Below are 13,841 nucleotides of genomic sequence, written 5' to 3' on the forward strand. Positions count from 1 at the left end.
TACTCACTTCACTTAGCATCAGTTCATATTATTTTTCCCAGGCTTTTACAAATTTGGCTTGCTTATTATTTCATATAGAGCAACTTTATTCCATAGAATCTTATATCATAATTTGTCCACGTAATTACCAACTGATGGACATCCACTCAATTTCCAATTTTTGACAGAACAGAAAGGGCTGCTTCCCCCTTTTTATGATCTCTTTGTGATAGTGTTCTAGTCATGGTATTGCTCGATAAAAGAGTATGAATAGTTTTATTGTTTTTGGGGGGGGCATAGTTCCAAAATACCCTCCAGAATGGTCAGCTCAGTTCACAACTTCACCAAGAGTCTATTAGTGCCCCAGTTTTGCTATATCCTATTCAATATTGATCATTTTCCTTTTTTTGTCATTTTAGCCAATCTGATAGGTATAAGGTGGCACTTCAGTATTGTTTTAATTTGTATTTCTTTTATCACTAATGATTTAGAAAATTTTTTCACAAGACTAAAAAACTTTAGTTTCTTCATCTGAAAACTGTCTGTTCATATTCTTTGACTGTTTTTCAATTGAAGAATAACATGTATTCTTATAAATTCAGCTCAGTACTTTGTCAATTTTAGAAATAAAAAGTTTATTAGAAACACGAGCTTTCAAAATTGTTTCCCAGTATTCTGTATTCTTTCTAATCTTGGCTGCCTTAGTTTTATTTGGGCAAAAACTTTTTCTTTCCCTCCATCTTATCTATCTACTATTTGTGCTTTTCTTTCTCCTTTTCCCCTATCCCTTCTCACTTTTTTTGCTTTAAATTTTTTTCAAGGCAATGAAATTAAGTGACTTGCCCAAGGTCACACAACTAGGTAATTATTAAGTGGTTGAGGTGGGATTTGAACTCAGGTCCTCCTGACTCCAGGGCTAGTGCTCTATCCACTGTGCCAACTAGCTGTCCTTTTATTTTGCTTTTGACTACTGTCTGCTTCACACTGTCCTTTCCATGTTCCCTTCTCCTTCCCTATAGTGTAGGATAAATTTCTAAACTCATATGGGAATGTATATCATTACGTCTTTGAACAAAATCTATTGAGAGAAAAGTTTTACTCAGTGTTTATACTTTCCCTTCTTTCCCTCTATTATATAGCCTTTGTGCCTCTTCATGTGTTGCTAATTATGCTCTAAAGGCTCCTCTTTTCCTTTTTTTGTTCCAAAATGTTTTATGCCTGATTGTACCCACACCCTCTGTCAAAGTATACTCCTTCCAGCTGTTCTGATAGATGTATAATCCTCAAGAGCCATAAACAGCATCATATCATAAATAATTTATACCCACATTCCTCTCTAAATATGTTCCTTTCAACTCTTTTAAGAGAAATCCAATTCTTAGAGTTAAACCAAGAGAACAATGTACACTTCAATAATTTTGTGAGATGAACAAGCTTGATGGAAGGAGCTCCTCTCAGCAGTCCAGAGAGCTAGGACAACTGTATTAGACCAGCTGTGGACAATTTTATCCTCATCCAGAAAATGAAAAACAAAACAAAACACACACACACACACACACACACACACACACACACACACACAACCCTTCATAATCTGATGAACACTTTATAAAAATTATGTCTTCTATATCTCACTTGGTCCTAATTCCTCATACTGAAAATAATTTATCTATAAACATGTTTATCAAAATATATATATGAATAATGCTAACCAGACTGTTCACCACTGAGGCGAGGAGGGTGGGAAGGGAGGGTGGAAGGAAATTTTGTAATTTAAAAATATATATGTGCATATGGATGAAAATAAATTTTTAAAAAAGAATGCTAAAAAAAGAGAGAGAGAGGCGCAATTCCTAAGAGGTACAGGTATTGTCTTTCTGTATACTTTTATTGACTAATATTGTTTCCTTAGTCTTATTGACTTTTTTCATTTATCTTTTTATGTATCTCTTCAGTTTTGTATTTGAAAATCGAATTTTCCTTTCATTTCTGGTCTTTTTATCAGATCATTTTGAAAGTACTCTATTTCATTGAAAATCCAACTTTTTCCTTGAAAGTATATGCTGAAATTTTCATGGGAGTTCATTCTTGGTTGTAACCAAGCTTCTTTGCCTTGTGGAAAATAAAATTCCAGTCCCTCTTGTCCTTTAATGTTTAAACTGATAAGTTCTGACTGTGATTCCCTGGTATTTGAATTTCTTCTTTTTCGCAATTTTCAATATTTTGTCCTTTAGCTGAGAATTTTGAAAGTTGACTACAAGGATTTTTAGTTTTTATTTTGAGAATTTCTTTCTGGGGGTGATTGATGGACTACTTCAAGGATTATTTTATCTTCTTATTCTTGGATATAGAGGAATTTTCCAAGATACCTTTCTGTATGATATTGTCCAGGCATTTTTTTTCTCAATTTGGCTTTCAGGTAGACCAATAATACATAAATTATATTTTCTGGATCTATTTTCCAGGTTGGTAATTTTTCCTAAGAGGTACTTTACATTTTCTTCTATTTTTTCAGCCATTTGATGGGATCTAGGATTCTCATAGTCATTAGTTTCCATTAGTCCAATTCAAATTTTGAGAATTTTGTTTTCATTATCTTTTATGTTTCCTTTTTCAGCTGGTTAATTTTATTTTTAGATGAGATATTTTCTTTTTCCAATTGAAATACTTTTTGGTTAGTTATATTCCAGTCACATTTGTATATTTACATAAGTTGATTAATTTTTTCATTTGATAAATAAACAATACCTTTAAAGGTATTGTTTCATCTGTCAATTTTTCATAATTCTCTTGCATGACTCTCATTTCTTTTCTCCTTTCTTCTTCCTCCCTTCTTCAGTTTTTAAAATTCTCTTTGAGCTCCTCCAAGAGGTTGTTTTTGATCTGAGACCAAATCAAAAACCCATTTGAGGCTTATATGGAAGCATTTTGTTACTGCTTTCCTCTTCTGAGATGTCATTTTTACCATCCCTTTAAGAATAGTAGCTTTTCATGGTTCCTAATTGCTTTCTTTTTTTAAAAAAAAATTTGTAATTGGGCTTTGCTTCTGGGACAAAGAGGACACAGTTTCAAGCTTTTTGTGCTGGGACTGTGGGTCTGGTCCCTGGGTTATTGGTTGCCTATGAGTTTCAGGTACTATTGTTTTGTTCCCTGAATTAGGGTAGACCAATCCAGTCTCAGGGTTCAAACTTTGTCATCTGAACTGGGATTGTGAACCTCACTACAGGCCTGCTACAGTGTTTGCTGAGCCTAGAGCTGAGCTGTGTTGTGTCTAAGAACGTCCCACTGACTTTGCAGCTCTCCTGTGTACAATGGACCATAATCCCTTTTAAGAGGGTGAGACAGACCTTTAATGAAATTTCTCCATGATATCTTCAGTTGAGAACTCATGTCTCCCCTTTTATTTTTCCTTTTATGAGTTCTATCCTTGTTGATGGTTTTTGACAGGATACTTTTTACTAAGGGATGCTCCATTTATTCTCATGCTCTCTAGTGTTTTTAAATAGGAAATAGTGCTGTATTTTGTCAAAATATTTTTCTGCATCTATTGAGATAATCTTATTAATTCTATTGAATTTGTCATTTGTATGGTGCTTTATTCTGGTAATTTCCCTAATATTGAACCAACCCTGCTTTACTGTTATAAATCCACCTGGTCATCATATCTGATCCTTGTGTTATATTGCTGTAAACCACTTGTTAAAATTTTTGCATCAATATTCATTAGGGTTATTGGTCTATAGTTTTCTCTCTCCTTTTACAATTCCTGGTTTAATTATAAGCATCATATTTACATTGCAAAAGGAATTTCCTATTTTTCTAAATTATATATAATCAGAATTAATACTTATGTTTCATAAAATTTACTTGCAAATTCATCTGGTTCTGAGAATTTTTCCTCATGATGTTCATTGATAGCTTGTTCAATTTCTTTTTCTAAAACAGGGTTAAGAATTCTTAATACTTAATACTTCCGCTAATCTAGGTAACTTATATTGTTGCAAATACTCATCAATTATGTTTAAATTGACAGATTTATTATCAAATTATTTGGTAACATAACTTTGAATAATTGCCTTAAGTTTTTCCTTAATTCTGGTAAGTTTACCTTTTTCATTTTTTGATACTGTAATTTAGTTTTCTTCTTTTTTTAAAATCAAATTTACCTATGGTTTAATTATTTCATTGTTTTAAAAAATAGAACCAACTCCCAGGTTTGTTTATTAATTCAATGACTTTCCTGCTTTTAATTAATTAATCTCATCTTTTTTTCAGGATTTTTAATTTGTTTTAATTAGGGATTTTTAAATTGTTATTTTTTCTAATTTTCTTTTTTAGTTGCATGCTCAATCCATTGATTTCTTCTTCTTTTTTTGATGTGAATATTTAGATAGATGAAATTTCCCCTAAGTATTGCTTTGTTTGTAGCTCATAAATTTTAGTATGTTGTCTCATAGTTGTCATTCTTTTTAATGAAATTATTGATTGTTTCTATGATTTATTGTTTGACCTACTCATTTCTTAGCATTAGATTATTTAGTTTCTTTTTAATTTTTTTTATCTATTTTTCCAAGGCCCCTTTATTGAGTGTAAGTTTTACTGTATATGAAATGAAAATGATGTACTTAATATTTCTGAATTTTTTCTATTTGGTTGTGAGTTTTTAAAGGCCTAATACAAGGTCTATTTTGTGTAGATGCCAAGCAAAATTGAGAAAAAAAGTTATATTCAATTTTTCCAATGAGAAATTTCATTTATCCTGCCTTTTTTATTGTTCTAATTTTGTTTTACTGTTTAATGATGTTCCATGTATTAATTAGGTTAAACTTGCATAAATTAATTTTTAAGTAATTATTTTCTTCCATGAACTTTTTTGCCTTCTTTTTTCTATTTGACTATTTCTACTTAAAAAATTATTTATTTTCATCAATATGCACATGTATATTTTTAAGTTACAAAATTTCCTTCCACCCTCCCTTTGTAGCCCACCTCCCCTCAGTAGCAAGCAGTCAAGTTAGCACTGTAAATATTTACAAGATGAGGTATTAGGTTTAAGGGAAAGAAATATATAAGATAAAATTTTTATAAAGTGTTCATCAGATCCTGAAGGGTTGTTTTTTTGTGAGTTTTGTTTTGTGTTGCTTTTCTTCCTCTGGATGGGGATAATGTAATCCATAACAAATCTAATACCATTGTTCTAGCTCAATGGACTGCTGAAAGGAGCTGCTTCCAAAGGTTGTTCATCTCACAATGTTGTTGATGTGTATATTGTTCTCTTGGTTCTTCTCCCTTTACTCATCATCAGATCCCATAAGTAATTCCATGAAAGGTTGCATCCATTCACAACTCCACCAGCAATGCATTGATATCTCAATCCTCGCACAATGTCTCCAAGATTGATCATTTTCTCTTTTTCTCATCTTGGCCAATCTGATTGATGTGAGATGATAACTCATTGTTGTTTTAATTTGCATTTCTCTAATAAATAGTGATTTGATTCATTTTTTCATATGATTACATAAAGCTTTAATTTCTTCATTTGAAAACTATCCTTTGACCATTTATCAATTGAGGAATGACTTATGACCTTATAAATTGGATGCAATTCTCTATATATTTTAGAAATGAGACCTTTATCAGAACTCCTGGTTATGAAGGTTGTTTCCTGGCTTTCAGCTTTCCTTTGAATTTTGGCAGCATTGATTTCATTAGTACAAAAACTTTTAAGTTTAATTTAATCAAAATCATTCATTTTGCAGTTTATAATGTGCTCTAATTTTTGTTTGGTCATAAATTTATCCCCTTTCTATAGATCTTATAGAGTATTTCTTGTCTATTACTTTATCTATGGTATTACTCTTTCTCTCTACCTGTACCCAGTTGGGCCTTATTTTGGTATAGGGACTATTTGTACTTTTTAAGGAGTTGTTTTCTTCAGTGAATTTTTGTTCATCTTTTTCCATTTTTTTGTGTTTCCTTTATCAACATTTTTATTGACTTTTTTCATGACTCTCTTCCATTACTTTCATTTATTTTCCCAATTTTTCTTTTACCTCTCTTATTTGATTTTTAAACTCATTTTTGAGTTTTCCTTTTTTGGACTTGATATCAATTCACATTAATTTGAGGCTTCACATTTGGCTATTTTGTCACTGTTTTTTTCTTCTGAATTTGTTTTGATTTTTCCTGTCACCCTAGTAAGGTTCTTTTTCTTTTTTATCTTGCACATATTCCAACTATTTCTCAACTTTTCATTTTATGTTAAAGTTGAGCTCTGCTTCTGAAGTGACAGTGGCATTGTTTCAAGTTTCAGAGTTTTTGTACTGCTATTTTGATAACCTAATCTGGGGACCTGAAAGTTTTTGGATCTTCCAAGTTGGTTTGCTCTAGGAGAGATGTGGTCTCGGCTCTTCCAGCTTGTGCTCTTGTCTGTGTATGAGCCTAAGCATTCTTTTCTGTGCTGAAGCTATTACCAGGATTGTGCTCCCCTGCAGATCCATGCTCTCTTGAACTATGACCCTCATTTTGGAAATGCAAAAAAATCCTACATCCTTTGGCAATGAATTGTCCTTTATTCTCGCCTTCGGACCAGTTGTCTGACCTCAATACTATATATGGACTGAGAGCTCTGGCAGTCACTGCTGTTGTTTAAGTTTGTCCCCAAAGTTTACTCTGGCTTTTTGGATAGGGTCATGCTGGTGACTTGTGCCAAGGTTGGAGTAAAAAGTTCTGGAGTTGGAGTGGGAGGAAAAAGTTCTCTTTTGGCTGGCCTGATTGCCTGCACAAGATTATCTTTCACTCTCATCTCAGTGACAAATCTTTCCTGTCAACCTTCTAAGTTACTTTGGGCTGAAAAAAAAGTATTTTATTCTATACTTTTGTTGCTTATGTTATTCCAGATTTTGTCTTGAGGCATTATTTTGAAGTTTAGACCTAAATTTGGACAAATCATTGCTATAACCTTCCATCTTGGCTCTGTTCTATTTATCTTTTCTTAATCCTTGAAGATGGCATAGTACAGAGGAAAGAACACTTCAACTCTGAATCATAGGATCTGGGTATGAATTAGTTTCCTGCCATTTACTAGAGTGATGACACTGAGGGGAAAAAAATCTCTGGGTCATAGTTTTCTCCTTTGTAAAACTGAGGAAGTTTGATTAGGTAATTTCTGAATGTACTTTCAGCACTGTGAGTCTAAATCTAAGTTCCAAGTAACTTGGCAGAGATTTCAAAATATCCCTTCCCTTTAGGTTTGGACATATTTTACATAACAACCTTAAGATACTTTTTAGTAATCTGGCACAGTTAATCTGGGGGAAAAAAGAGAATCAGGGAAAGGTAGAAAATCCTCCTCTAAATTCCAAACCCTTCTCAGGGTATTCTGAAAGGAATGAGCAATGTACCATCCAAGTATGGGGAAGATGAAGCAGATTTTTTTCTGATAGACATTTTTTAACAAGGCAGAAAAGCAGTGTTCTTTTAGAATCCTGAGAAACTTTAGGTCATAGGACCTTGGGACTTAAATTACAAAATAACTCAAAATGAGTGGAGTTCCTTTGACCCAAAGATAAATTCTCTGTTTCTGAACACGTTTGGGTAAGGCATGAGATACAAAGTGGTTGATTTCTATGGGACGGTAGTTTAGAAAACTGGTTTCCTTAAGAATAGCAGAAGTGAAGAAGTTAACAAGAAAAGAAAATTGTTAGCAGAGTCAGAAGAGAGGAATCTACCATTTACTGTTTCTGAGTTGCAGGAGGAGTTGATACAACAGTGCTTGGAGGGGAACTTAAAAGAAAGGGCTATAGAGGATGGTTCTGAGAAGTAAGCTGTTGGAGGCTAGAGTCTTCATCTAGAGATTACATTTGCTACTAGGAAAAAAAATTAGACAAAAGGGCATTGCTAATGGTTAGGAGAAAGCCCTGACTTTTACCTATACCCACCTCTCTCTAGGTATATCATGTGAGGAAAAAACAGAAATTAGTGGGGGGAAAAAGTATGATTATAGAAATGGAAAATAGCTAAGAAATTTCAGGAAAGTAGGTGTCAAAGGTAGAGGTATATGAGACCTATAATCAGGAATGCTCCTGACTTCAAATCTAGCCCCAGATACTATTAGTTATTTGACCCTGGCCAAGTTCCTTAAACCCTATTTGACTGTTTCCTCATCTATGAAATAAACTGGAGAAAGACATGGGAAATGATTTTTACCATTTTTGCCAAGAAAACTCCATGTGGGATCACCAGAATTTGTCATAACAGAACAGCAACAGGCAAGAAAGTTAAGAAATTGAATGAATATACCATGCAGGTTGCTAGCAAAAAGTCTGAGAAGCATGGAGCTAAGGAACAGGAGGGAAAGAGTGGCTACAAGTTCTCAGGGTAAATACTGGAGGATGATAAATCATAATGAATGACTGTTTAATCTTTTTGTGTTCAAGACAAGAGGCTTGAAATGGTTGTTTTGTTTTGTTTTGCTTTCGGCAAGAAGGAGTTGTTCTCTAGTGAGGCACCTGGGAGTATAAGGAGTTGTCAGATAAATAGCTTACTAGTCATTCTACCCTGGGTTAGGAATTTTTTCCTCCTTCACTTGCCTCTAGAATGTATGTTATTTTTCACTTGGTAGAAGTTGGGAGTTGTACATGATAGAAAGCCAATACAAGTTTCTGTGACTAATGACTTTTCTCTTTTATTCTAGAAATAATTTATTTATCTGCCTGTTGTAACCCTCAGTGGCTCCCTCCTGCCCAGAAATACCAAGGTACATGGTAGGGACCTTTTGCTTTCCATAGAAGGAGTATTTGGAATTTCCCAAACCATTTCATCAAGGGTACCAAATAGCACACAAGGCTAAATAGTACATGCTTGTAGATTAAATGAGGAGATTTTAAATAACATTTCCAAATATAAGATTCTTTGATCATCCATGTTCACATGAGAAATGTTAAACAGGTCAAACTTTTTACCATGGCACAAACATACATACAAATAACACATTCATACATAAATATTTGTACACATGTATATATCTGTACACAGACAGACAGACAGACACACACACACACACACAGACACACTCCTTATTTGTGACCTGTGCAAATCTGTGAAATTGTCTGCTTCTTTCCTTCAAAGTTTCAAAGCTTTGTTGGGAACTGCAAGTTTATCAGCTATTGCCACTTTTTTTTGTTTTGGGGAGTTTTTTTGTCTGTTTTGATGACAGTATGATTTGGGCATCTGTATCATGGTAAAGGAATAAATTACATAGAAACAATATTGGAGCTAAACACCATTTAGTTTTCTTCTTTATATTTTCCAAATATCTTAATAAAATAGAGTTAGGAGAGAATATGAAGTGAAATAGAGTCCAATGGGTTCACAAGTTGCAAATCAGCTTGGAGATCTAGTTTAACTCCCTTTTTTAACAGATGAGTAAACTGAGTCTGAAAGAAGTTAGTTAGCAGAGGTATTATCTTACTAAATTTTTATAAATATTTTATTTTATTTTAAACTACAAATTGAAAAATTTAGAAGGCCTATTAAATTATGAGAATCTATTATCATATACAAAATATTCATGATAGACTTTCTATGGCTATGTATCTTTGGACCTAGCAGGAATTGTATTGTCAATTTCCTTTCAGACTCCTATTATTTAATTTAATGAGGAGGAATCTTAGCTTTTATGATAGCTTTATAACACTGTGAAGGGTTGATAACACATGTTTGATAACATTTATTGAAGTTGAAAAGCATAAGGTGACTTCAAAACAGTTCCATCTCTTTCCCCAGAGGAATAACATACAGTCCAGATGCTTATTTGACTTAGGAAAATGTTATTTCATGTTTCATCTAAATGTTGGTTTGATGTCTGATCCAACAACATAAGATTAGAACTGTGTAAATTCCCAAGACAAGAGGTATTGTGAATTCTGAGAAAATTTGGCATCATGGATAAGAAATGAGGCCATTCTGGGGAAGCTGTCAGGAAAAACAGGAGGCCCTGCAGCCTGGGAATAGAGACATAAGGTAAAACTCAGACTTGAAAAGGGTTTTCTCTTTTCAAAAAATGCAAATATAGCCTGATTTCTTAGAAAATGTCTGGCACATGAGAGCTAAGGCCCTTATCACCTTTCACCTGGACTAGAACATGCTACTATAATTAGTTTTTCAACCTGCAGGCTCTGCCTTCTCCAAAAAATCCAACCCCCCCCCAAAATAAAGAAAACATTACACCCAGTTCTTAAAGCAAAGATCTGATTGGTTTGTAGAGCTGTCTCCCACCTCTGCCAATATACCCAGAAATCAAAATTTTGAATGACTCCCTATGATCTTTGGGATTGAATATAGGCTTATTTATTTGCCCTCTAAAGCCCTTCCAAACTTGGCTCTAAGCCACCTTGTAGTCTTATCATACATGTTACACCACTGTACACAATTGTATGATGTAGTCAAAGTACCCTTATTTCTCACACGAGTCATTCCTACTCATTTCCATAATTTTGAAAGTTATTTTATTTTAATTTTTTAGTTTTTTTTTAGTTTTTTTTTGCAAGGCAATGGGGTTAAGTGGCTTGCCCAAGGCCACACAACTAGGTAATTGTTAAGTGTCTGAGACCAGATTTGAACCCAGGTACTTCTGACTCCAAGGCTGGGGCTTTATCCACTGCACCACATAGCCATCCCTATTTTATTTTTCAATTGCATGCAAAGATAGTTTTTAAGCATTCATCTTCTTCTAAGTTTTTGAGTTTCACATTTTTTCTACTCCTCTTTCCTATGGCAGGAAGTAATCTGATATAGGTTACAAATGTACAGTCATGTTTGACATATTTTCATATTAGTTATGTGTGAAAGAAGAGTCAGGAGTAAAAAGAAAAAATGAGATAAAAACCATAAAAGAAGTTTTAAAAATTGAAAATAATAAGCTTTGGTCTGTGTTCAGACTTCATAGTATGGATAGCATGTTCCATCTCATGAACAACTGAAATTTTTTTCCATTTCATAAAGATCTAACTTTAGTAATGTGAAAAGTGCTTTGTGTTCCTATAGTTCTGGAGTTTGTCTTGGTAGGGATACTCCCATGTATTTTATGTTGTTTACAGTGACTTTAAATGGAATTTCTCTTTCTATGTCATGTTGGATTTTGTTGATAATATAGAGAAATTATGTTGATTTATGTGGGTTTATTTTCTACCCTGCAACTTTGCTAAAAGTGTCATTTCAAGTAGTATTTCAGTTGATTTTCTAGGGTCTCTAAGTATACCATTGAATCATCTGCAAAGTGTGAGAATTTTGTTTCCTCATTGCCTATTCTAAATACTTCAAATTCTTTTTTTTCTCTTTTTTTAAAACTAACATTTTTCATCTCCCTAACTTTGGACAAGATATCTGACAGGTTTAAAATGGACTTTTCTTAGAGCCCATAATTTTCTTCAAGGTTCAGCTTAAATGACATCAAGCCTTTCATGATGCTCTGCTCTCCTATCCCCTTCTCCAATTGCCCTTGCCATGATCTTTTATTTTACACACATATGTATGTGTGTGTGTACATATACAGACTGTTTTCCCCTCTGAGAGACTGTGAACTCCATTGAGACAGGGATTGTCATTTATTGTCTTTGTATCCATCATTTAAAAAAGAACTTGACATATAGGAGGAAGATTGTAAATGCTAATCACAATTAATTTTGATGATGTTAATAAAAATGGAAAGGGAAAGATATTAAATCAGAAAAAAGTAAATTTTAGTAAGGGAAAGTTGAAAAATGAATCATTGAAGTCTTTGTAATCCATGTTGGCAATAATCAGTTCTCTTTTAATTCAAATAAAGCTAGAAATTGGAATAAGAAAAGTGAGTAACTAGCGATGATCTATGCATCTAAAATTCAATGAGATATAATATCATGTGTTGTATCATGCAAATTGAAACTTGAAACTTCTCTGCAGGAGCCATTCACCTTCCAAAAGGCAGCATATGTTTTGTGCTTTGGGAGTCAGACAAATCTTATATTCTGAGCATGTTCTTCCTCTTTTTTTGCCATTCTCCCCATCTCATGCATTTTGGGTTGCACAAATTTAGTCCCTATGAAATTTTCTGTAACATTGTAAAAAACTGATAGAGAAATGCCCTTCACTGCAGACCCATTCAAGGCTAACTGACAACATATGCATTCCAAATGTCAAAAATATGATGGCACCTAAGATATTTCTTTTGAATGATTTTTAAGGAATTCATATAGTTATGTCTGTTATATATATATATATATATATATATATATATATATATATATATATATATATATTTTTAAGACCCATAGATATTCTTAAAGGAAACTTTTTAAAAGTATTTTTGAAGAAAAACTCAGGGAACACCCTGAGATAGTGTTAAATAATGATAAATAAAAGCATAGAACATTTTTCCAGGGCAGCTTCCTTATGAAGTATGGCAAAATGATATCTAACATTTGCTTAAACATCAAAGTGCAATAGTAATATAAAAAACAATGGATTAGGACAAAGTTTCTTTAACCTTTTTGGGGATAGCTTTGACAGTCCACTATTGCTTATGGAGTTTGGCCCAGGATAATTTTTTAAATGAATAAATAAATAAAATATAGGGGGTTATAAAAGATTCTATCTTAACATGTAGCTATAAAATATATTTTTAAAATTCACATAATTTTCATTAGCATACTTTGACTTCTTACTAATAGGCTTTGGTTCTGTTCCTGGTTCTGTGATTAATTATCATTTGGTTGTGGACAATTCATTTAACTTCACTGGGTCTCAGTTTTCCCTACAATAAAATAGTTGACATTTATATATTACTCTAAGTTTTGTTAAGTGTTTTACATACATCATTTAATTATATCCTTGAAACATCAATGTGAGGCTATTATTATTATTATTTTCATTTTATAAGTAAAGCAACTGAGGCTCAAAGATTTTCAAGGACTTTGATGTACTTAATGAAAGTATGTGATGGAATAGGTAGGATTTTTGCAAATGTGATCTGACAGAACACATTTTTACAGGGGCAACAAATACAAGATCCAGTGTTTACTTGTTCTTGACTATAAAGCAACATTTATTTAATAGAATACAGTATTCCCCTAAAGACTCTCCTCCAACTGCTTCATGCATATGTCATAATTGTGTTGAATGATTTAACAATAGATGCAATTGGTAAACAACTCTCTGATTATTAATATCAAGCATGACACCAAACAAGGAGATATCTGATTGTCAATGGTTTTTGAAACTGTCCTGGAGAAGAGTTAATGAACAATCCAAATGAAAGGGAGGTTCTCTGAATATAGGGAAGACCTCATAGTAGTCCTATATTGTATCACACAGCATGTACCAAGCTCTGGAACATTGCAGAGCATCTTTAAATGAGATCCATAATTACTCAAAGAAATTATTTCTATCATTATAGGGCAACAAACAAAAGAAATAAAAAAATAACTATTGCTAGCACTCTGATAAGCACTTCAAAGGGTAGTTAAATTAATAATCATTTATCAAGGACTTGCTATATATATCACTGTACTAAATACCTTGGTTAACAATGAGAAAAAAAAAACCAATACTCTTCTAACCCCTTGAAGAATTCACCATTTTCTCATGAGAAAGTCAAAATGAAAACAATTTTGGATGCACTAATAGGTCAGTCAATAGACATTTATTAAGCACTGTTATTTGCTAGGAACTATGCTAAACCCTGGCAATGCAAAGAAATGCAAATAAACAATTCCAGCTTTAAAGAAGTTAATAGTCTAATGGGGGAAATAAGATATATAAATAATTGCAAATAAACAAGAAATACACAGGATCAATTAAAGATAATCAAGCAGAAGGCACTA

The sequence above is a fragment of the Macrotis lagotis genome, chromosome 3, assembly GCF_037893015.1.
Source record: "Macrotis lagotis isolate mMagLag1 chromosome 3, bilby.v1.9.chrom.fasta, whole genome shotgun sequence".
Classification (NCBI taxonomy): domain Eukaryota; kingdom Metazoa; phylum Chordata; class Mammalia; order Peramelemorphia; family Peramelidae; genus Macrotis; species Macrotis lagotis.